The sequence below is a fragment of the Phyllopteryx taeniolatus genome, chromosome 6 (genome assembly GCF_024500385.1).
Source record: "Phyllopteryx taeniolatus isolate TA_2022b chromosome 6, UOR_Ptae_1.2, whole genome shotgun sequence".
In the NCBI taxonomy this organism is placed as follows: Eukaryota; Metazoa; Chordata; class Actinopteri; order Syngnathiformes; family Syngnathidae; genus Phyllopteryx; species Phyllopteryx taeniolatus.
The window spans coordinates 12,319,114-12,345,631 of NC_084507.1; the positions used below are offsets into that span (position 1 = coordinate 12,319,114).

Consider the following 26,518-nt stretch of genomic DNA (forward strand, 5'->3'; position numbering starts at 1 on the left):
CCTTGGCCCAAAACCTGTGGTTGAAACCCAAATTTGATTTGAAACACTAACTTTCATACACACTCTTCATGGGTGCCGTCTGGGTTAATCGTTGATGACTCACTCATTCGGGACTTCTATGTTGCGCATCCTGGGGCTCCGGGGCCGACTGGGGCCGGCCGTTAAGGTGGGGGGGGGGGATTGTCATGGGTGTGTGTACTGGTTGTTGGCTTCCCCCTGTCTTGTACACACCTGCTCCTGAGAGCATCTTCCCCACCTGTGCCTCATTTACCCTAATGACCCCATGCATTTAACCTCGTGTCTCATGCTTTCTGGTCGCCAGTTCGTTGTACCTTGTTGTCACGTTCCAGCATTCCTTGTTTCCACGTCACCGACTCACAGTAAGACTAGACCCTGTTCCGATTATCGACCTTGCCTTTTTGCCTCACGTTTTTTGGATAGTGTTGCCTTTTCGGATTGCCTGCCTGTGTACCGACCTCTGCCCGATTGTTAAACCTCTCTTTTTGAAACTGTCCATTTGAATTGGAGTCGTGCATTTTGGGACCTGTCCTTTGTTCCGTTCATGACAGTATATGCATGTGAGGTCCAAGTAATATTTTCACAATTACACTACAGTAAGTGTCGTCGGGTTTACATGCAGACGTTTTTGTCCTTCCAATTGAATTCATTCTGATTGAAGATTTCTGGTCAACTGTTTACATGTGATGTGATGTATTAGGATCGGGTGTATTTAATTGGAACAGCCGTGTGACAAATGCACATCGACGTGAATGTCACGTCATTTATCAAGATAGAGGTCCCTCGTATATTTAACACAGAAGTTGGGATTGTTTTTACACTTTTATTAAAACTGCTTGATTAAGAACAAGTTACATGTAATTAAAAACAAGATCTCCGTCGCATATGAACTGTGGTTAGAAGCCGCCATATTTACGTGCGAAAACGATGACGTCACTGCGCATTTACATCAAGAAAGAGCATGCGCAGACAGATTCACATCCGATTAACTCTTTACATGACAAAAATGTATTTCTGATGGGTTAGGCAAAAGGAATATTCCCCCCCCCCCCTGTGAAACTGAGTGGCATTCCATTCGGATTTGGCCTGTTTATTCAGATTGAGGTGTTTATATGGAGTGGTTTCAATCGTTTTGGGCTTCTAGACCATTTGTAATCAGAATACAACGCTCCATGTAAATCCCCCTAGAGATGTTCAACGTGTACCTGCCTTTAGAGGGCAAATGTGCTTGTGTTTACTGTATTTTGTTACCGTTAGTACAATAAACCGATTGCAAGCGCACCAGCAGCTGTTTACATCCTCCCGCTGTCCAAACCACCTGTTATGGATTTAAATTTGTTCGAACTAGTGGTAGTAGGCTTTATACAATTAATTATTAGTTACCTAATATTTACCATGCAGTTGAGTAATTTAAGTATGTTGGACTCTGCAATACGTGCATTTTTTAAGTGTGAAATGATCCCAAACTTAGGACATTCTCTGTCTTTAATGGACTCTTTCCTCCTGCCTCACGTGTATTGCTATTTGAGTGTAGTAATATTAGTACGTATGGAAAAATAATCATCACCAAATCCTACGATATAGCAAATAATCTGCAATATACGGTAAGTACAATAAAAAACTAAATCTGCGATGCACCGAACCCGCAAAACATGAACCACAATATAACGAGGTACGACTAACATTTTGGATAACAAACAGGGTGACATTGGAAGAGTTAACAATAATGTTATTATCAAGAAGTCCATGGTTGGTTTTTTTCATTGGTATGCACCATTTCAGGAAATTATTCGCTTTGAATCTCCACACTGCCACACACAAATTTTCCAGCAATACTGTAAGGTTTATCCTGAAGCAGTAAGGATATGGACAGAAACACAATTATGTAATGTGTATGTGTGTCTAATGTAGCGAATAAATGAGGAAGGCAATTTAGTCATGCTCATGCTTAGTCTTTATATATATATTTCATCTCCAACATTCCATTCCTGTCATTTCTAAAGATGAACGTCACTCAAGTGAAGCCTCTCCAGCACGGCCACCCTCAGGCACTCGTTCAAAGCTACATCGCAGTGTTTGTGCGAACATTTCTGCAATATTCAGATGAGTTCCAGAGGCTTTAATACAATAAAAAGCTTATTTACCGCAGGGGGGAATGGCACGCAACTTGCATCTTAATACAATGCCTGAGCGAGGAAATGAATAGTGTCGGTTGCGGGTGTATCATGTTCACCGTATATCAATGTGTAACTCCGCCTCGGTCGGCTATTCAATAACATCCTGGCTATCAAACGTGCTGCCGGGTTCGCTTGGAGAAGTCGAGCTTATCGACATGCAAAGCATTGTGGCAGGTTTTTGATTTCATGATAATCGCCAAGCTTTTTTCCATCATTTCGCTGAAATGTTTAGGCTCACATATGTGCCAGCAGGAACTGAATTTGAATTTCTAAACTTGAATAATTGGATTCAAAAACTGGATTTGAAAAACATAATTTGAATTTGTATTGTTTAATTTGAAACATTGCATTTAAAACATGAATCTGAATAGTATAATTTGAAATTGAATTTATTAGTTTGGAGCTGAAGTCCAATAAACCTGAAAGTGAATGTAAGCATTTTTTATCCACAATGAAAATTCAAATGATATATTTTCACATTCAGTTTGATCATTTCAGATTCAGTTCGACAAATTAAATTTCGAATTCACTTTGACAGACATCTGGGGACTGTAAGGAATAGCAATCGATTGGCGATACACAGATCTCTTCGGCCAATCAGCGCCTTCATTTTGTATCATGTGACATCGGGATTCTCATGGAAGTCACATCTAACAAGCTGCAGTATTTTAACCTCTATACCACCTTCCCTTAACCTTTGTGGAAGGCATTATACGGTCAGAAAAAGGTAAAAAGATGCTTCCTTTCGAACATAGAAAAGGACATATCACACCGACGTGATGAAGTCGTCTTTCCAGTTTTTTGTCCCAACGTAACGACATCCAGCCATTGAACTCCATGCCTTAAGCTTTACAGACACCTCGGGGTGGAAACAGCACACACCACATCTCGTTACGGACAGAATGAATTTAGGGTGCTTACATGAATGAATTGTAGTCACGCCCTCATGCATTCATTGTCCATTTTCTTATGGACATTTTTGGAATAGTTATTTGAAATAGGAGATACACATTGACTATACACTATTCATCCACCGAATGGTTGTTTGTTTTTATGTGCCCTGTGATTGGCTGGCGACCAGTTCGGGGTGTAGCCCGCCTCTCGCCCGAAGATAGCTGGGATAGGTTCCAGCACGCCCGCGACCCTTGTGAGGATGAAGCGGTACAGACAATGGATGGATGGATGGATGGATGAGTTCAGCACGAGTGTCTTCTCCATGGACCTTGTGAGACTTAATTTTGTATGTCTGTTTGTCCTGTTGTAGAAATGGCTGACAGTGCTCTGATGGCATAACATGGTACATTTCCCTTCATGTTTCAGTCAATTAAACATATTACACTTGCTGCTCAGTCGAAAATCCCTGCATGTTCTATAGATGACAGTAAAACACGTATAAGCTAATGAATTGTTGTCATCACCACAAAGCTAACTTTAGCCTGAAGCTAGCTAGCAGCTCATCCATGCCAGGAGTTGTGTGGAAAACTTTAGTTTACTATGAAATTTATCACAAGCCAAATGTTGAGTAACATTATATGTATCTGTTAAGAGGACTTGTTGTAACTTACCTTCCAATGAACATCTGCATAGTGAGCATTCATTTTGAATGTCTGACAGACCAGTCACTAACATTTTACACGTTTAGCCCGTCACCATGATGTTATCGACATGAAAAAAAAGGGTCACCAATGAAATCATTTCGTATTTGTCATCGTTGATGAAAACAATGCTGTATGGCGAATTTAAATTGTACTACGTGTTGGAGCAGTGTGACGGCTTCTCAAACTGCATGCTGCTGGACTGCAGTCGGGGGCAGAGAAATGCAGAGGTTAACTTTCTTTAGTGTCGTATGTTTCCCTAAATTGTATGAATCGTACAACTTGAGGGGCTTTGGACGACAGGGGTTCCGCTGTACGATAAAAACAAAGTGCTGCTTACTCTTCTGTGTCCTTCAACAGTCATCCCATCATCTGCAAGTTTTCAACAGAAGTACATCTCTCATCTTTTGCAGCCTTTAGGGAGCGAGCCGGCTAATTAAATAGTCGATGCCTCTCGCCATTGCTGGAAATTCACTTATCATCGATTGGGGCTGGTGCTCCCCCCCCACGCTGCGAACCAGCTGCATTTCTCCATCGACCCCACATCACAGTGTGCAGTGCAGCAGCACAGTATTTTTAAATCTCCCGGCCGATTACATATCGATTTGGAAAAGTTTTCTTTTTTAATTTTTTTTTTCAAGAAAAGGTTTTTTTGATGCAAGGGAGTCTTATCGGAGTGGCAAGCGGTATTAATTGCTCACTTGTGGAAAAACCGCTCTTTTCCACAAATCTATCCTAGACACAATCACCACCACCGCCGTCCTTTTGTCATCTCACGCATTTTTCTTTTTGTTTGTTCTGAAGGTGTTTGAAAGGTTTTTGCGTCTTAGTGTTAATTCCTGGTTGATTTACAGGATTTCTATATATGGCTCTCTTGAGTGCTTTGTTGTTAGAAAGAACGGAAACGAGGGATGGGGAGGGGGAATGAAGGGCAAAACAAAAACAAGCATCTATTTCTGTAGCGCAACAACCCTCTCCGTGTGTCAGAAGTTGAATTTGGATGAGGAAGACGGCGGCGAATGCTCCGATGCTTCTTCAAACAATCTGCACAATGAAACGTTTGACAACATAACCACCGTACTTGGGGGGCCTGTTATGTTGTTGTTGGCCTCGCGTATACCACCTCTACTAGTCTATAGTTTGACCTATATTTAGATATTTGTATTCTAACTCTAACTCTAATAATAACAGCCCACCAACCAAGTATACAAGTGTCAGTTGCATGTTGATAGGATGTGACAAATATACTACGACAGCTTTAATCAATCCACATCCCTTGAGGTGCAAATGTATTTGCACCCTTTTGGGCTCTATTTTTGTGCAAGTGTACGGTTCACTGGGCCAGGGGCGAAGCCAGGAATTTTTCAGTGAGGTGGCCCAAAAGTGGCCAAAAATTTGTTGGGGTGACCAAAGATTTTAAATCATCGATGGGGTGTTCTGATGGATATTTTTACGGGAGGTGGAGGGATGATGCCACCCCTGGGCACCACCGCAGCTCCGCCCCTGCACGAGTCGCGTTTTCCAATTTGGCAGGCCAGTCTCTGCCAAGCTGGGCAGAGTGACAATTTGGTGGCAGAAAGTCAATCTAAATTTACGCCAGCTCTGACCATGTTTATGTCCTGGCGCAGGCCAGACCACTGGTCTAACGTGATTTTGTTGAATTTGATCGCGCCGCAATCAGACAGATACCGAGATCCACGGACATATTTACGTTGCCAGCAGTTATCACCAGCTCATTCTGTATTGAATAAGGGTCACATTGGTTGTCACCATACCTTTGATAGTTTACAACAGGTTGTCAGTGCTACAATTTCTAAAAGACTTTTTAAATGCTTTGTCAGGTGCTGCTATTTTGTTTCGCAACGTGGTTTAAAACAGGCTCAGCAGTTAGCTCTTGAAATTAATTAAAAGCTGAAACATAGAGTTAAGTCTTTACACTTCAATTCATGTGAGAGGCTGTTTATGCGCTGTAGTAGGGACTGCTGTTTTGGCTAGCAACATGGTTTTTAAACTGGCTCAGCAGTTAACAGTTTCATGTCCATGTGTAAGCAACCGTGTCTATCAGGTAGTATCTTTTTTTTCCTGTTGTTTAATTAAGGGAGGCATTTATAAGATTTCAGTCAAAGGCACACCAAGCAAATAATGGGGGCACCACCACTATATTTGAGGAACTAAGCAAACGTTTCTATCTGCAATACCTTGAATACCTGCTTCCCTATTTCTTTCTTAGCATCTTCATTAATTCCTAATGTGCTCCATTATGTATATCATGTTTGCACAAAGCCCTGCTTATGAATATGCACAAGTGCTTGGAAATCAGACAGTTTCTCAGTTCTGGGAGTTTTTTCTTTTTTTCTACCAAAACGGCAGCGGGGTGACGGCCAGGATTTTGGGATGCTATCACTGCCTTAACGACATTTCTGGTGGGAAATCTTCGGCCGCACCCCCGTTGACAATCGGCCTAGGGGACGCAATCGATGGCCGTTGCACAGGGTGCCATTCGCTCCAGGACTGCCTCTGTTCATTGCGTACCTGTGGATGGGATAGTGAAGAGTAATGTCTCTCGCCAATATAAAAGTGAGCAATCTACCGAGCATGCCGGGTACATTCATTGAAAGGCGTTTGGCAGCCTCTCAAATTATTCACATTCTCGCCCACTTCTTCATTTTTTTCTTGCATTTATGGCAAACTGCTTGTGCGAATGGTTGTTTGTTTGTATGTGCCCTGCGATTGGCTGGCAACCAGTTCAGGGTGTACCGCGCCTCCTGCCCGACGATAGCTGGGATAGGCTCCAGCAAGCCCTTGACCCTAGTGAGGAGAAGCGGCTCAGAAAATGGATGGATGGATGGTTGCTTCTTCCTTGACTATTGTGCTATGTTTTTGTGGTTCCATAAAAGTAATACAGGACAATAGTATAGCCTACTGTATGTGAGGCCTCAAAACCCGATACAGGGTCGCAGTTTCCCGTTGCAGTGCGTCGGTTGTTAATTAGGGCTAAATCGCTCGATGTGCGGGTGTGAGTCGCCAACTGTCATTTTTACGCAACGGTCTATTCCAGTTGAGTTAGGCCATGTCACGCAGTGTGCAGCAGGACTTACGTTTTTTGGAAGACTCTAAATCAGGGGTGTCAAACTCATTTTAGTTCAATGGCCACATTTACCACAATCTGAAAATATATGCAAGTTGTGGCAGTGCATGAAAGAAAGAAAGAGCTTCCACCAAACCAACTTCTTTTCAACTGAAGCTGTTGAGTATTATTTTTGAAATGTTCCGTGTCTTAAAATATTTTTTCAGGAGGGATTCATTTTCAAAGAACTGTAGAGCAAATTTGGCTCAGCATTTTATATGAAGACTTCAGAATTTCAGAATGTTATTTAAGTGGTAGGTGGTCATTTAAGTTGTCGCCAGTGTGACCTCCAGTAGACAATATTAGCGACAACACAATTTTGTGTGTGTGTGTGTGTCTAAATAGGTGAGCGGAGGCTGATACAGTGCTCAGGTGATGAATGACCAACAGCAGATAAAGTACACATCAATAACCTCCACAGCAATCCAGAGCACACACAGGGGCACTCGCCGGCAAATTCATCATTGAATCGTCAGAGGATTTAATCAAATGTGTTTTCTGGACTCCAGCTTTTGGATTTATTCTACCGTTCATAAAAGTCACTTTGAGTCATCATTTGGGGAGTGTCGATGCGGCCGAGTCGGTTCGCTCCAAAGATCCAGAGTGGAGGGGAAGAAAAGTACAGTGGAGTAGAAACTTTAGGGTTAGTGGGTTAAATACACAATGTTTCAAATGTAGCCATCATATAAGGGAGTCTTAGATTAAAAGTCTTACAAGTTTTTAAAATGTTTTCATTAAAAATGTTGATTAGTTAATATGCCACCTTTATGCATTGTCATGTCTGTAGTAAGAATACATTTGATTCTGTTGTCCCTGTAAAGTGGAAATAAATACTATATATATATATATATATATATATATATAGATAGATAGATAGATAGAAGATATAGATATATATTGTATATATCTTCTACATTTGACACTCCACAGAGGAGTGTTTTTAACCACCTTGCCAAATTTGAATGATTGAATAAAATCATCAGGTATATAAAATAATGCTTCAAAATCTCTCTACTCTCGAACGCTGTGGAAATATCCACTAAATGTGCTGAAACCATCCATCCAGCCATTATCTACACCGCTTATCCTCACAAGGGTCGCGGGTATGCTGGAGCCTATGCCAGCTAACAGCGGGCAGGAGGAGGGGTACACCCTGAACTGGTTGCCAGCCAATCGCAGGGCACATATAAACAAATAAGCATTCGCACTCACATTCATACCTACAGACAATTCAGGGTCATCAATTAACCTACCCTGCATGTTTTTGGGATGTGGGAGAAAACCCACAAGGCACGGGGAGAACATGCAAACTCCACACAGGCGGGGCCAGGATTTGAACCCCGGTCACCAGAACTGTGAGTGGGATGTGCTAACCGGTCGTCCACCTGTCAAAATTACAGTATATCCGCTTAAGGCCTCCAGTGGCTGAATATATCCCACCAGGTCGTGTAGTGCTTTTCCACGCCATGACAAGGAGGTGCTTTAAAGTGGCCACACGAGCCCGAAGCCCCGATCCACACACTGGCTGGCTTGTATGACATTCTTTTTTTTTACCCCCTTACTCTTCAGCCTTCTCTTCGTGACGGCACGCACTGACAGCAACAACAACAACAAGGTGCTCTATAGCAGCCACGCCAGCCAGAAGTCCCTGTCTGCACGCTTGCTGTCAAATCTGACTTTTTCCCCCCTTAATTTCCCCTCTTGGTGCTTCCGCCGTTCTCACCGTGACGTGCGCGCACTCATAGCGAAAGAGGCGCTCGAAAGCGGCCATGCCAGCATACTATTCGAAGAGAGGATGTAATTTTGGGGCGAAGACATTGCTCGATAGCTAACGGCACGATAGAATTGCGCCGGATAACCGCTGATGCAAACAACGTAACTTAGGTTCTTACATAGGAGGAGCCTCGTGCTGTGCTGTTTTTGCCACGCCCCCCCCAAAAAAAACAGGAAAACTGAAATAGTGAAAAACACTTTATCGCTTTATCTCGGCAATTATGTACTACACAGTTCTCAATTTTTACACGTTTGCAGTAATTATCTTCCTACGTATCATGTATTAAGAAATAAATCTCCGAATTCACCTAAATAGATAAATAGATACATAAATAACATGGAGGGGGAATAAATAGGTAGTTTTGATGTATGAATACACTACAGGTCCCAGCTGGGTTGTTTTATTGATCATAAAATATGCTAAAACAAAAAAAGAATTTATAAATTATTCACGTAACGTTAATAAAAAATGTTTGGGTTAGAGTTACGGTTAGGGTTTAGGAGTTGTGGTTAGGGTTATGATTACGATTATGGTTCAGTTGTTAGGATGAAAGATCATAGGTTTGAGATAGGGTTACAAGGTTATGGTTAGTGTTTTTCGTGATGCCACCACAGGTGATGCCACAATATGTGTGATTATAAACACAGGACCGTAAATAGAACAGGAGCTTTCTCTCTTGACAGTACAATTGGAGTTTTACCTTTTATTTAAAAAAAAAAAAAACAATTGCACAAAAATTTTATTTTAGCCAGCAGATGTTAACGTAAATCGCAAGTACAGTATATACACTACATATAATTGTTAATGACTAGCATGATAAAGTAGCTTGCCAACAAGTGGTAAATTGTAACTGTCAATAACTCTCCATTATGTGTTTGACAGGTGTCTTTAAAGGGTGACTAGTTTTACTTTATTTTACTTGTATTATTTTATAATGTCACAGGATTATCTTTTACTTTGGAGGTTGTTGTATTTGAAAAAGCAAATGAGTGTGTTGCTCAGGGCTAACGTGTTGTGCTGCACAGCGCACACATGACCTCACTGTGTTGGCTCAGCCGAGTGGAGTGTGTGGGGTTTTTTTTGTTTTGTTTTTGGGTTTTTTTTTTACGGGGGGCGGCTCGGTGTAGGAGGCACAAACCCTGCTGAGCCCCTGTGGGCTCTGAACACTCATCGGCACATGGAGTGCTCTTCACTATCTGGAACTGAATACGTGCCAACCCCCATTTTACAAATGGATGGAAAACCTCAGCCAAACATTTTGTTTTGCTGTTAGAAGATCAATTGTCGTTGATGAGGTTTTGTTTGTTTGTTTGTTTGTTTTTTTAAATATAATCATTGGCACGGTGTACGACTGGTTAGCACATCTGCCTCACGGTTCTGAGGACGGCGGTTCAAATCCCGGCCCCGCCTGTGTGGAGTTTGCATGTTCTCCCCGTACTGGGTGGGTTTTCTCCGGGCACTCCGGTTTCCTCCCACATCCCAAAACCATGTGTGTTAGGTTGATTGAAGACTCTAAATTGACCATAGGTGTGGATGTGTGCGTGAATGGTTGTTTGTTTATAGGTGCCCTTCGATTGGCTGGCGACCAGTTCATGGTGTACCCCGCCTCTCACCCAAAGTTAGTTGGGTTAGGCTCTAGCACGCCTGTGACCCTTGTGAGGATAAAGCGGTGCATAAAATGGATAATATAATCATGACGGTAAATATAATCATGGCGGTGGGCCTGGCCTCTCCATCTGTAGTGGCGGACCTCCCAAAACCGTGGTGCTCGCTCCAGTGGGCTTGGCGGCATCCTCATGTGGCAGGGTGGCCGCGATTGATGGCATCCACCTCATTGAACCCGTCACATTGCATCCAGTCGAGCAGACGTCACGTCATGTGATTGAACAACAAACCCTTTTAGGCAGTGTTTCCCAACCTGCACATTACTAAACAAAAATGTCGGAAAAGGTATACTCGTCATTTTCATATAATTTGATCAATACGATTTTGTTTGGAAAATCAATTCATTTTACTGGTATGATTATTTGAATTATTGGCAGTTGTTATCATTCAAAGTTATAATTGTTTCTAAGAAAAAAAAAATTCTAAAATGATAAATTTCTCACTTTTAACGCCAAAATGTCTTTACCGTTATGTGTACTAAATGAAATTTCATGATTTGCAACATGTTTTCTGAAGATGCTAATTACACATTTGGATATGTAGGATTTTTGTTCTATTGCTTGATAATGCCTTTTCCATGACAACTAACACAAATAGTCCTTCTATGTCACTCAAGCTGTCTTTACCGTTAATGCCACTGTAGAAAGCCACATTACATCAGAAGGATCTGTGGTCTGAAGTGCCAGGATGTGGTTGCCATTTTGCACTCACACAACAGAAATATTATTTCTGAGGTATGCATGAATTTGTGAAAATGTATCTCCTTAACGTTATTATGAATGTATAAAGACAAGTGTGTAAAGGGTTTAATGAATAGTTAGGATCATTTATGTAGTTGTATAACACATATAAATTGTATAACTCATACGGTTGCTATGAAACCGTCTGTCTTGGCCGTTATGCACTTTTGTCTTTACCGTCATGCAAGAAGTGTATTTCAGTGGGCCACCACCATTTGTCCTGTCATTGGGTTGTATCAGCCAAGCTGTGGCAAAATTTAAGTCGTTATTATTTGTTTATGACTTTGCCCATTCAAGTTTTAGAAATCATGTTCAGATTTTGCTTTAGACTACCTTCAAATTAATGTATTTATCACTTGAATACTTTAAGCATGGCTGTTTCAGCATGGGTGACATTTATACATATAAAACCAAAGTGGCAAAACAATAAATTGCTAAATTAAGGGGTAAAAAGTTTGTGTGTCTTTATCATTATTAATCGAATTATGTGAAATTGACCCATGTACTGGGCGGCACGGTGACCGACTGGTTGGCACATCAGCCTCACAGTTCTGAGGACTCAGGTTCAAATCCAGCCTCGCCTGTGTGGAGTTTGCATGTTCTCCCCGTGCCTGTGTGGGTTTTCTCCCGGTACTCCGGTTTCACACATCCTAAAAATATGCATGGTGTGTGAGGTCGAGAAGTTCCGACTAGATATAGTCGGACTCGCCTCCACACACGGCTTGGGCTCTGGTACCCGTCCTCTCGAGAGCGGTTGGACTCTCTTCCAATCTGGAGTTGCCTACGGTGAGAGGCGTCGAGCAGGTGTGGGTATATTTATTTATCCTCCGGCTCGGCGCCTGTACGTTGAGGTTCACCCCGGTGGAAGAGAGGGTAGCCTCCCTCCGCCTTCGGGTGGGGGGATGGGTCCTGACTGTTGTTTGTGCCTACGCACCAAACAGCAGTTCAGAGTACCCACCCTTTTTGGAGTCCTTGGAGGGGGTGCTGGAGAGCGCTCCCGCTGGGTATTCCATCGTTCTGCTGGGGGACTTCAATGCGCACGTGGGCAATGACAGTGATACCTGGATGGGCGTGATTGGGAGGAACGGCCCCCTTGATCAGAACCCGAGCGGTGTTCTGTTATTGGACGTCTGTGCTCATCACGAATTGTCCATAACGAACACCATGTTCAAGCATAAGGGTGTCCACATGTGCACTTCCCATGAGGGAGCAGAGTCTGCGTTCTCTGAAGCGGGCTCTCCTATCTCTAGGGTTGAGGTCACCGAGGTGGTTAAAAAGCTCCTCGGTGGCAAGGCCCCCGGGGGTAGATGAGATTCGATGAGATTGTGGACTTGGAGAAGGCGTTCGACCGTGTCCCTCGGGGGGTCCTGTGGGGGGTGCTTCGGTAGTATGGGGTACCGAACTCGCTGATACAGGCTGTTTGGTCCCTGTACGACCGGAGTCAGAGTTTGGTCCGGCAGTAAGTCGGACTCGTTTCCGGTGAGGGTTGGACTCCGCCAAGGCTGCCCTTTGTCACCGATTCTGTTCATAACTTTTATGGACAGAATTTCAAGGCGCAGCCGAGGTGTAGAGGGGGTCCGGTTTGGTGGCCTCAGTATTGCATCTCTGCTTTTTTCAGATGATGTGGTTCTGTTGGCTTCATCAGGCCGTGATCTCCAACTCTCACTGGAGCAGTTCGCAGCTGAGTGTGAAGCGGCTGGGATGAGAATCAGCACCTCCAAATCTGAGACCATGGTCCTCAGTCGGCCCTCTCACGGTAGGGTTGCCTCATTTGTGTGTTCTAAGGTGGCTCTGGAGGCCAATCCTAGATCCACATATCTTGCTGCATTGTGGACATTGGAAGGTTGAAGCAGTTCGTGGTGGTGGAGCCTTTTCCCGTCTGTGATTTTGGTATTGGCGCTTTGCCTCTGCGGCACGACGTAGGACAGACTCACGCATGCAGATGACAGGGACTGTCCATCGGAGTTTTTGTTGTAGTGATGCCTGGCATGTTTGTTTCCTCCAAAAATGCGGTTTATTTTTTGCGGGTTTTGTGTACTTATATCGCGTATTATTCACAATATCACACTGATTATTTTTCCACACAGACTGTTACTGCAGACTCATGTCGCAATAAGTTCGAGCCAGGAGAAAAGAGTGCTTTAAAGACAAAGAATGTCCAAAGTGCAGGAAAGTTATTGCAGAGTCTAACTGACTTAAGTCAACTGCACATCTCCGGTAAAGTAAACATCATTAGCTCATTAAATTTAGCCTTTCACCACGAGTTAGAATTCATTGTAACCCATAACAGGTAGTTTGGATAGAGGAAGGATGGAAACAGCCACTGGTGCTTTTTCAATCTCTTTATTGAACAAAAGGTAGCAAAATACAGCAAACACAAGCATATTCTTAGCCAACCTTCCGACGGCCTCAGCTGATGCCGTCAGTCACTTTGTATGTCCTCATTCGCTCACTTCCACATCACACAACAGATCAGGCCCACCTTTTAAAGGCACACACACACATTCACAGGCACAGTTACTATAGCATAAAATGTGTCGATGGTGAGCTCAAGTGGACAAAAATACCTGAACCACACATGCATATATTCCGTCCATCCATTTTCTTTACCGCTTATCCTCACTAGGGTCGCAGGCTGCTGGATCCTATCCCAGGTATCTTCGGGCGAGAGGCAGGTTACACCCTGAAGCAGTCGCCAGCCAATTGCAGGGCGACATAAAAACAAACAACCATTCACACTCACATACGCACCTACCTACGGGCAATTTAGAGTCTTCAATCAACCTACCACGCATGTTTTTGGGATATGGCAGAAAACCGGAGTGCCGGAGAAAACCCACCCAGGCATTGCGAGAACATGCAAACTCCACACAACTGTGAGGCAGATGTGCTAACCAGTCGTCCACCATGCCGGCCATGCATATATTGATAGTTGGAAATGCAGTAATGCAGTTGGTAACAGAGTGTGCATAACATTCGTTCATTTTCCGTACCGCTTATCCTAAGTTTTAATAAATACAAAAATAATACAATAGAAATACTTGGTTGGTACTTTAAGAAACTTTGTCTTTTGCGAACCCACATTAAACGAGGGATTACTGTATTGCATTTCTTGATAGCAAAGAAATTGAAACCCTTCCATTCAATTTCGTGTCTTATCACCTTTAATAGAGCTTTGATGTAAAAACAAGGCTTCAGAGGTATTTTCCACCCTCCGCGGTTGGAGGAAGTAAGTTATTTATCGGTCTGGTGGAGTGGGAGGAAGTTCCATTTAATTGGATTTTGATGTTCCCTGTTGTCATGGCACCCAGATCCCTTTCGTAAAAAAAAAAAAAAAGTGAACGCCGCTTGTGTGTGACACAGTCAAGCAGTGTCAAACGATGTTGGGGAGGGAATGGCACGATTGCTGTGGAAATACAACGTCCAACACAGCTGGTCGAGTGGATCCTTTCGCCAGCAGCAAGCTTGTGAAGAGGCTGCCGAGAGGTTTTGTACATGTTTAATGAGGGGACACGACGTCCGTCTGCAACTCAGTCTTGAATCATCTCCAAAGATGACTCGATAAAAACCTGCAGGGGACCAACAACATCACAACAGGTTTTCCTTTCACGCTTGACTCCAAAAGTGCTCCAAAAACGAGGAGTTCATTTCAGTTCCAAGCAAAACTGTGGTAAAGATTTGGCCTCATTAGACCTAATTTCAGCCAGCAAAGGATTACCTTGGCTTTTCTCAAGCCACATTGCGAGCTGTTACTTATTTTATTTTGGTATGTTGCTACTTCCTGGTTTTGCTCCATTGTCATTGGTTTGATATCAGGCGTCATTGTCTGGGGAGTGGCAGTCCAAACGCAATTTCAGAGCGTCGCACAGGGCGCATAGTTTGGGGACAGCAATTTTGTCATGTTTCTTTTTTCCTGTTTCTGTTTAAATGCTGTTGGCTTGATAGGACTCACGTTTTGACAATGATTGTCATGATCTGTGCTTTTGTTGTCCTTATTTTGATGAATTTTGTTTTGTTTTTTCATATTCATGTATTGTCTGCTCATTAGGTTTTTGTTTCCAATTGTTCTTGTCAACCCCTTGCCAACCAATCAGCTTTCTCCAGCCACACGTGTGTTGTTCAGGTGTGCCTCATTATCTCGTCGGTTTGCTGGTATTTAGTTCCCTGCGTTCTTTCAGTCTGTCAGTTCCTCTCAGTTGTTGCTGCTTTTGTCTTACATTATGTGCTATGACCTGTGTTTCTTTGTTACTTTGAACCTTGTTTTTATAACTTAATTAATATAGTGTTTGCTTCTAATGATTTACAATACCTTGTTCTCTTTTTTCTTTTTAGCCCATTTCTCGTTTGTTTAGGAAGCTGTTCTGGAAACACTGCCTGAATACGAGTGGCTCAGTGTGTTCCTCATATTGTATTCATATCACTGATATGTGTGCTTTCCATCAAATATAGATCGGGAACACCTCAGTGTCAGCATGTGTGTGTGTGTATAAGAGTGTGTATGCACTCAGATCCCACGACGGTGTCGACTGGAATGTGGAGCATCCAAATTTAGAAAAGAAAAAAATTAAGGCAAAATCCAGAGATAATCAGTCAGGATACGACACAGACACTGGAATATCTGTTGGCAAAGAGTGAGCGCTTGCATGAAAAGTTAATTTACTCCTCAAATAAACAGAGGGAACACTTAAATGACTGACCTTTGAGCGAAAAAAAGAAAAGTCACTTCATTCTTTTCTTTTTGCCCCCGGGAAGCTTAAAATAATGTGAGTGGCGGAGTCCTGAGGGCACTTGGCTTCAAGGGTACAATTCATGAAGGATTCATTTTAGCCAGAATAAGTTTGCTTCTGTGTGTTTTTTTCTCTGAACATCTCTTATTGTACAAACCCAATTCCAATGAAGTTGGGACATTGTGTTAAACATAAATAAAAACAGTATACAATGATTTGCAAATCATGTTCAACCTATATTTAATTGAATACACTATGAAGACAATATAAATTAATGTTCAAACTGATAAACTTTATTGTTTTTAGCAAATAATCATTAACTTAGAATTTTATGGCTGCAACACGTTCCAAAAAAACTGGGACAGGGTCATGTTTACCACTGTGTTACATCACCTTTTCTTTTAACAACATTCAATAAATGTTTGGGAACTGAGGACACTAATTGTTGAAGCTTTGTAGGTGGAATTCTTTCCCATTCTTGCTTGATGTATAGCTTCAACTGTTCAACAGTCTGGGGTCTCCGTTGTCGTATTTTATGCTTCATAATGCGCCACACATATTCAAAGGGAGACAGGTATGGACTGCAGGCAGGCCAGTCTAGTACCCACACTATTTTACTACGAAGCCATCCTGTTGTAACACGCATTGTCTTGCTAAAATAAGCAGGGGCGTCCATAAAAAAGACGTTGCTTGGATGGCAACATATGTTTCTCCAAAACCTGTCTGTACCTTTCAGCATTAATGGTGCCTTCACAGATGTGTAAGTTACCCATGCCATGGGCACTAACACAGCCCCATACCATCACAGATGCTGGCTTTTGAACTTGGCGTCCATAACAGTCCGGATGGGTATTTTCCTCTTTTGGCCCGGAGGACACCACGTCCACAATTTCCCAAAACAATTTGAAACTCGCCGGACCACAGAACACTTTTCCACTTTGCATCAGTCCATTTTAGATGAGCTCGGGCCCAGAGAAGCCAGCAGCGTTTCTGGGTGTTGTTGATAAATGGCTTTTGCTTTGCTATTGCATAGTCAAGTTTCAAGTTGCACTTACGGATGTAGCGCCGAACTGTATTTACTGACATTGGTTTTCTGAAGTGTTCCTGAGCTCATGTGGTGATATCCTTTTCACATTGATGTCGTTTTTTTGATGCTGTTCCGCCAGAGGGATCAAAGGTCACGGGCATTCAGTTTTGGTTTTCGGCCTTGCCGCTTACATGCAGTGATTTCTCCAGATTCTCTGAACCTTTTGATGATATTATGGACCATAGATGATGAAATCGCTAAATTCCTTGTAATTGTACGTTGAGGAACATTGTCCTTAAACTGTTCAACTATTTTCTCACGCACTTGTTCTCAAAGAGGTGAAACTCGCCCCATCTTTGCTTGTGAATGACTGAGCAATTAGGGAAGCTCCTTTTATACCCAATTATGTCACCCACCTGTTCCCAATTAGCCTGTTCACCTGTGGGCTGTTCCAAACAGGTGTTTGATGAGCATTCCTCAACTTTCTCAGTCTTTTTGCCACCTGTCCCAGCTTTTTTGGAACATGTTGCAGCCATAAAATTCTAAGTTAATGATTATTTGCTAAAAACAATCAACTTTATCAGTTTGAACATTAAATATTTTTGTAGTGTATTCAATTAAATATAGGTTGAACATGATTTGCAAATCATTGTATTCTGTTTTTATTTATGTTTAACACAACCTTCCAACTTCATTGGAATTGGGGTTGTAATATAAAAAACTAAGAATAAAATATTCACTCTTTCCTTTTTGAGATCGCGAAAGCGATTTGACACCAATCCTAAGGAAGTTGTAGCTTTTAATGTGTTTAAACTTTTATTGTGTAGCAGTGATCTACAGTACTTTCAAATAAGGTAGACACTTAAAGGACCTATAGCATCCAGATGGTCAATATTTCACTAACAAGTTCTCTGTATGTATTTTTTGCTCAAGAAAATGACTGGCATTCATTTCCAATAATATCAATCCATTTTGGAGCCATTGGTAAATAACTAATAGCCCCAGGAACACTCCTTTTTCATCGCCAAAATCGATACAGCTACCGACCATCCTTCCGCGTCCCCTGACGTCCAGCTAGGCTCTCGCCAGCCGGCGTGACTTTTCTGCATTCCACTGCGGTGGACAGCGTCGCTGACACCAGCCCCCGCCAGCCGGGCTTTCTGCTCACTCACCTTACTGTTATTGTCATCTGATTAGTGGAAAGCATCTTTGAGTGTCTTGAGAAGCGCTATATAAGTTTAATGTATTATTATTATGAAATAAAAAGCTTTAATAATCAGATTAAGACACAGAGGGAATGATATGTATGTGTATGTATATACATTTATTATTAATTTACATTTATTTTTCAATATGTGTGCTTGACTGACTCAAAAATTAGCCGTTAGCTTGAAGCTGCTAGTGAAAGCTATCTCCGCGAGGACGAATCACTCATCATACTAGTACATTGCTCCTTAGCGGATCCCAAACAAAGAAGCTCAACGAACGAATCACTAGTGTCTAACGGATTGCGAACGATAAGTTCAACGAACAAATCAGTTCTACAGTTCCTCAGTACACCAGTTCACTGAACGAATCACTCAGTTCACTTAAGTCCCTCCCCCACCTGCACGGCGCTGCCTGACGCTGGTTGCTCATTGGTCATTCGCCGGAGATTCAGAAGTGAGTGACAGAACAGAATGCTTCAACACTTCCGTTTCCGCTCACAGCCAACTCACTCGCCACGCGGCGGCCAAGCTAAAAGAATAAATCATTTCATAAACTGATTCGGGTAAGTTCGTTCACTAAAAAGATTCGTTCTTCTGAACGAAATGTTCACGAACGTAACAACATCCATCCATCCATTTTCTGTACCGCTTCTCCTCACTAGGGTCGTGGGCTGGGATGTGGGAGGAAACCGGTGTGCCCGGAGAAAAGCCACCCAGGCACGGGGAGAACATGCAAACTCCACACAGGCAGGGCCGGGATTTGAACACCGGTCCCTAGAACTGTGAGGTAGATGTGCTAACCAGTCGACTACCGTGCCGGCAACCTAACAGCACTTGACAGAATATTAGAAATAGCTTTCAGTGTATGAACAATATTCTCTCTGCGTCATAGGAACTTCACTACATCGTAAACCAGGGACCCCTTATAGTTACCATTTAAAGTGCGAACAGAACCCAAGTCAACCCACCAGTGCCCCCCTTAAAAACACTTAACTATCACTTTGCATTAACATTAACCGACACAGAAAATTGCGCAGACAATGAAACCGTATTAAAAAATTCATTGAATTTTTTTTAAACAAAGAATCCTTTGGGAGGATCTATTCATCTTTAATGTATCTCTACTTTTTGTCCGGTTCTCTGGGGAGTGACATTGAAGAACAGAAAGAATGAAATAAAGAAATGACTGAATTTGAAAAGAGGACAAGGGGGCATCTTTCTGGAGAATATACGGTGAAAGATTGATGTGCAGACAGGACTGTTGGCTGTGTTTTCCAAGTAATAAAAGATGGACTAATCCACCCCGTCGTTGGGTCCCGGAGGATGATATAAGGCGGGAACAGTGGGGTTGGGATTCAAATTTCTCAATGTTTTTTTCCCCAAGAAGTTTTAAAAAAAATATTTTTAAAAAAAGAGAGACAGGATGCAACTGGAATCCCTCCGTGGCCTCCGATCTCATTTGTTTTCACTTTTGTCATTCATTCCCTTTGCTCCTGCTGGTTGTCCGTCCATCTGTCTTGTGTTTGGTTAATTTGCTCAGTTCAATCTGCCTTCCCCAAAATGTCCACATTCAGTGTGTCATTTCCCCCCTGAACAACCACCAACCCGCTCTGATTTTCCCTCCAAAACCTTGCCGGCTGCAGCCTGAGTATTTTGGGCATCAGTTTTGGCTGAGAGCAGAGCGACCCCAGATGGCTGGGGGTAGCACTGCGTGGAAGTGACACCACTGTCTTTTTCTTTGGGGTTCCTCAAGCATGAAATCAGCCCGGCATTTGGCGACATTGTGACAGAGGCTCTGTCTCGGGGCCACAGTTGGCCCTCCCTCTCCCCTCTTTGTTGCTTTCCAAGCAGTCTGAATCTATCTATTGTAACTGTAGATACAATGGCTATGACAATTGTGTATGTACTGGTCACTGTTTTAAAACGTCTCCAAATGAGGACGGAGTCATTCAGGTTGATTTTAATGATCGGTAGCAAGGTAAAACGACATCTTTTGTATAACGCTTGTCCTTATTGAGGTCACGGGTGCAGGAGCCTATCCTAGCTGACTTTGGCCAAGAGGCGGGGTACACCCATATAGACAAACAAGCATTCACACCAAGGGATAATATAGTTGCCAACCAACCTAGCATCAGTGGCAGCTGGTCAAGAGGGGGCACTAGGGCGCCGTCCCACCCAGAAGACATGGGGATGAAAATAAAAAAAATCGAATAATAATGTAAAAATTTATCTATGATATCTATTTTTAGATGAGCAGAATAAACATGATATAGTTAATGATGAGAAAAGTTGTTTTGAATAGCACCCCGTGCGACACCTCGGCAACTCCACAAGAGGGTGCAAATTCCCCATACAAACACCAATGATGTAGCATTTATTATTTATTTTTTTTTGTGTGTGTGTTGCCGCCCCCCTCAAAGATGCCCTGTGCAGCTGCAACTGATGTACATTCCAGAAAATGCCACTGAATGTATGATGTACTCTATCTTGGCTCACAGTATTATGGTCTAAATGTAAGGATGATAAAAAGGTAGACGCGAAATACATTATCTGTAGATATACAAGAAGTATTGTTAATATTAGAACACATTGGAAATGGCAAATGTAAATACCATATCTTGAGTGCCGATTACACGAAATTGAATGGCCTACCAGTAACAATCTGCCTTTAGGCAACTCCCTCAACCAATGATCCAGTTCATCAGTACTAAATCCATCCATCCATCCATCCATTTTCTGAGCCGCTTCTCCTCACTAGGGTCGCGGGCGTGCTGGAGCCTATCCCAGCTGTCATCGGGCAGCAGGCAGGGTACACCCTGAACTGGTTGCCAGCCAATCGCAGGGCACATACAAACAAACAACCATTCGCACTCACAGTCACACCTACGGGCAATTTAGAGTCTCCAATTAATGCATGTTTTTGGGATGTGAGAGGAAACCGGAGTGCCCGGAGAAAACCCACGCAGGCACGGGGAGAACATGCAAACTCCACACAGGCGGGACCGGGGATTGAACCCGGGTTCTCAGAACTGTGAGGCTGACGCTCTAACCAGTCTTCCACCATGCCGCCAGTACTAAATCACGTTTAAAAAAAAATACATTGAAACATTTGTTGTGAGGGAAGTCTTGTTTTTTTCCCAAAATAAATGACAGTTGTTTTTTTTTTTGTCTGAAACAGTCAACTGGGTAAACAACATCAACGGCGAATTTATGGCCCAGACAGAGTCGTGAATCATTTCAGAATTGAAAAATAACGGAAATGGCCAAATGCATAACAAGCATCACAAAAACGAACACAACAATTGCCTGCAGGAATGTGAACAATGGGAGTGTCAGGACAAACAAATTGTCGTTTGCTATTTGTGTTGCTATGATACTATTTTCAAAGGTACGTTTACAGGGCAACAACCTAGTAAAAGCAAGAACTTCTTGGCTTTTTTGAAAAGTTCCACGTACAAATCGTTTTAATTGATTCCCTGTCAACATGCTGTAATGCACATGCGGTGCCAGTAGGTGGCGATGTGGTGGTTCTCCCAGACAAAGCCGCACGCGAGCTACACATCAAATGTATACTTTGCTGGAAAAACCTTATAAGCATAAACTCTGGAACACTGCTGTGGACTACCATTCTTTTTTTTTTTTTTTGCAGGGGTTTGTGATGTACTGGCACAGATTTTGAAAAAAATTTGTTTGCATTTCCAGCCACCAAAACATTGTTTCCTCAGAATTTCAGCCTCGCACCAGTAAATTTCTGTAGTCTTTCATGAAATCAGACTACTTATCTTTGTGCTGAATCAAAATAAGACTTTTGCAAACATCTGCTTTTACTTTAGAAAATAATGATGATGATGATTTTCTGACTGATTCTAACTGAAACATAATTTATGTTTGTCCATTTTCTGCATTGTCAATTTGAAATAATGCCGTTTTGAATAAAGTGATGGATATTAGAATGTTTTTCTAATCACTTGACACATTAACTTAAATTACATACCACCTTTACGAACACATCTTTACACAGTCTTTTGACATACAGAACAGCTTACATCAAATTCAAAATTCATACGCTCATATATTCTATAAAATCAACAACAACAAAAAACAATTGAGAAACCTGGGTAGATAACTGACAAGCAATGTGACTTGACTCTACCTTTGAAGATTTAAGATTAAGGGTTCATTTAAGTTAACTCATTGACTGCTGTGGGCATTTTCATTCGTCAACTGGAATCCAACAGTTGACTGCCACCAATGAATATATTTGTCAATTAGGTTTTTCAACCGGTGGGCATGGAAGAGGGTCTCGCCCAGCTTGTCTGGAAAATTCAGGTTTGTAAACCACTGTAATGACTAACATATCCCTGTAGATGGCGGGATCGCATCGCTTTGGATTTGAGATCAGGACATCTTTTGAGTCGAAGATGAAGATTAGGGGGTGTATCACAGCTTGTCATGTCCATTATGAGGAAGAGAAATGCTGTCACTTTGGTGGTCCGACATGTTTAGGCACCTCACACTCAAACTGAGTCTGTATATGTATGGATTAAATAGAGTATGTATCACGGTAGCTCATAGAAAGTGTGTTGCGATTGTGAGAAAAGATGATACAGTTCATGGAGTGAATGACAAACGGCATGTAACAAAGCCTCTGACATTCGACTCGAGCCATGCAGTGATTCAGCATCGCTCACGATGTGTTTTTCATAGTTGTTTAACTGTAAATAAATAATTACTGCCACCAAAAGCCCTTTCTCAGTACTATTTTAACTGTTTTGTAGTTTGCCTTACAAAAGCATAAAAATATTAGCATAAAGTCAGTTTCATTTCACAAAAAGCTTGTTTTCTCCGCTTTTTGATTAAAAACAGGTGTTTTTGGTCAAACCAATTCATGTACTAGTGCGGATTATTAAAGAACGGAAAGAGCGAGATACAAAGGTTCTTCTGATGAAAGAAGCGAGTCCACTCTTTCTTTGGGGAGGTTTTAAAAATGTAAAGGTTTCTTTGTCACAGAACACAATCTGCGGGTCTTGAACGATCAGTCAAAATGCTTTCAAATGGCTGGGGTTAGTTCAAGAGACTGTAGTTCTAGTACACTCGCCTGTTATAAATTTATATTCACAGAGCATGATAAGTTATGTGAACATTTTGGACTTGTCTGGTATTGTGATGAAATAACATCAAAGACCTCTTTGAAATACTTTTGCAATATGTTTTTCAAATTATCCTCTTTAATTGCTTAATAATGTATGTTTATTTATTTTACAACATTCACAAGAAATACAGATGCCTTTTTTTGCGCTATGACACATTTAATTTCTCTTTTCAATGATTGTCTTAAGGAAGAAGTCAAAGTGAATTACCACGAGTTATCCTGGGAATTTAATTAAGGCGTAATCAACTTTGGCTGCCATACGACGTGATGAGCACAATCCAGAAAACTGATCTTGAAGAAGGGGGAAATAAGGATTCAAAGAGGTGTTGCGCCGTTTTAAAGTGCACAGGAAGATGATGCAGTTGCGTAAATGTATTCAGATGCAGCTCGTACCCCTGGTGGCCACTTATGAGATAATGAGGTCCAATGTGGTAGCTGGAGGAGGTAGCTGATGGAGTGGGAGTGCACACATTCAACCGCGCTACATTTTCCCCCTTTTCTTCTTCTATTTTTTTTCTCTTCTTCTCCAGCATTGTGACGCACTCGAGCTCTGTTCCCCAGCATCATTCAGCGGGGAACTAACGGAAGGCTAGAGCCTTCTCTTTCACGTTTGTTGATCCACATACTAATCGCCATCGATTTATGTATAAATAATACACATATACATAATCCTCCACTGGCCTTTATGCATTCCATCAATGCGTTTAAGAAATGGTGAGTTTGGACCGGGTCAGGGAATACAAGAGACCCCACGGGCTGTATTCCTTTTCCATAAGCGCTCCATTTAAAGCCGTGACGACAAAATGTTTTTCCCATGTCTCCAGTTGTTAATTATTTACCACTGGTGGCTCTCAAACCTTTTACACCAAATACCATCTAAAAAAAAAATACTTGGCTCTCCAAGTACCACTATAATGACAAACATCAAAATACAATAATGTAGTAAGCCTAACTGTTCATCAAAAATGAGAGCAGTTTTATTCTTAATAGGTATATTCCTGATTGTAATCCATTGCAGCATTATGCACAGTTTGAACATTAACACTGCTCTTAAAAAATAAGAGTAAACAATTTTTTTTAAAACGTAAATGACAAATAAAAGTTCAATAAAAAATGTACTTCAATACATTTTTAAAACCAGTTTATAAAGATTAAATGCAAATGCATGTGCTTAAATATAACTCAACTGTACTTGAAAAATGTACTGTACTGGACAAATAAAAATTATACTGTACTGGATTTAAAAAGTTTGAAACATCCTGTATGCATTGCTACAAGCTTCAATCTAATGTGTTTGATGGTTGGAACCTGCATACCACTAGTGTTACTCGTACTACACTGAGAATCACTGGTTCACAAAACAACCACTAAACTTTGCCTTAGGAAAGTCTGCTAAGCTTAAATGTAATACATAATAGGAAGCACCATAGACAGGCTAATGAAAAGCATCAGTGTCACTGTGTTATAACCCTTTGAGCCACGGATATTTGAACACAAACATGGAGCAACACATGTACACATACGATATAACAAGACTTAAAAGCATATATTCTTTATCCTCTGCAATGAACAACTTATATAACTGCAGGTTACCAAAGAGTGATTGTCTACGTGTTTATCTGTATGTCTGTATTGTACTCCTCCCAGCTGGGGTGAGCAGCATAATGTATTCATCAGTATGCACAAACTGTTTAATTCTTTACATTGTATTTAATTATGTTATTACAACATGTTTTTTTTTATAAGGGAAATATTATAGAGTGCTATTTTCCCTATTTAAAATAATATTTTGGCTGTGAGAGGCTGGAATGGATTAATGGCATTCTCATTGATGTCAATGGGGAAAGATGATTTGAGATACAAGTGTACAAGTTATGGGTTTGGTCGGGGAACGACTGTATAATACTTTTAACAGTCCCTATTCATTCATTCCCATGAACATGATTTTGCAACCCAACTGAGGAGGTGGGACGACAGTGACACAAATTTCACCTTCTGCACTCGTCCCTGCCGGCGCGAGGTGGGGGCAAGGTGGAGAACTTGTCATCTTAGCAAATGTTGCCGAGGTAAAAAGAAAGAAAGAAAGAACCGTGACAAAGTGACAGCAGTAACCTCCATTTGCCCCGTGGTTGCTTGATGATGAGCGACGGGGGTTATCCAGGTGGGAAACCAAAAGGGGGATATTTGAACTCACTCTATTTTCAAACTTTTTATTTATTAATTTATGTATTTTGCACCATGAAATGAACAATTTATGCCACCGCAGTCTCGCGGGTCCGTTGATATAGGGGGGGAAGGAATTGTGAAGAAACAATAAAGTTCAACAGAGTTCAGTTAACAGCTCACGTCACCATAGCAACCGTTGTTACTGCACTTCCGTTTTTTGAGGTATAACTTCTTTTTGCAGTTGATTTTGCATCTGATTTAAAACTGCAATGGAAGGTTGAATGCAATGGAAGGTTGAATGCAATTTTTTGTTTAGGTTGCGCTTTGACATTCATAACTGTCATACAAGTGTAAAAATAAGATCACAATTGTTAAAAGGTAAAAACAATAAGGCACTCACCTCGATGACACTTTACACAACTTCGGCTTTATATTCTTCTTCTCCTAACTCCGTTACTGTCAGCCATTTTCAAAGTAAAGTTTTTCCCCATATTAGCAGCTGTTTTAGAGCATTTTGACTGATCTTTCAAGACCCATAGAATATTGTGTTTTGTGACAAAACAAGCAACAAACCTACCCAAAGAAAGATTAGACTCTCATCTTTGTTTCTAGCATTTTCCATTATTTAGTAATCAGCAGTAGAACATGGGTTGGTTTCACCAAAAACACTGGTTTCTGAGCAACAAGCAGAGAAAAAGAGATTGGTGTGAGGAGAATCTTCTCAAGTGGAACAGTGACTTCATTGGTAATATTTTTTTTACTTTTGTGACACCTTAAACTACAGTGTGAAAACAACAGCAGCAAGTGCTTTTGGTGACAAAATTATCATTTATTTATTCAGATATTCAACTAAGAAATGCGCTGTGAGTGACACTGACTCTGGCTCTTTATCTTCTACTCAAAAGCTGAGCTGATCTCTAATCTAAAGCAACTCTAGGCCGCCGTCTACTGGTGTCTGTTCATTATTACAGTGGTTTACAAACCTGAATTTCACAGACAAGCTGGGAGATACCCTCTTCCACTACTAACCATTGAAAAACATACTTGACGAATATATTCGCCAGTGGCGGTAAACGGTTGGACTCCAGTTGAAGAATAGAAATATTCACAGCTGTGAATGAGTTAGATGGGAGCTATAAGGC

General features: G+C 41.7%; 1 protein-coding gene across 1 annotated transcript in view; it reads left to right on the forward strand.

The window, feature by feature from the left end:
- Nucleotides 1–318: 318 nt before the first annotated feature.
- The window catches only part of LOC133479772 (endoribonuclease ZC3H12A), a 54,013-nt gene continuing 27,813 nt past the window's right edge, over nucleotides 319–26,518 (forward strand). Inside the window, exon 1 of the mRNA XM_061777150.1 lies at nucleotides 319–380. The gene's annotated coding sequence lies outside the window, so the exon portion shown is untranslated. The remainder of the gene's footprint in view (nucleotides 381–26,518) is intronic.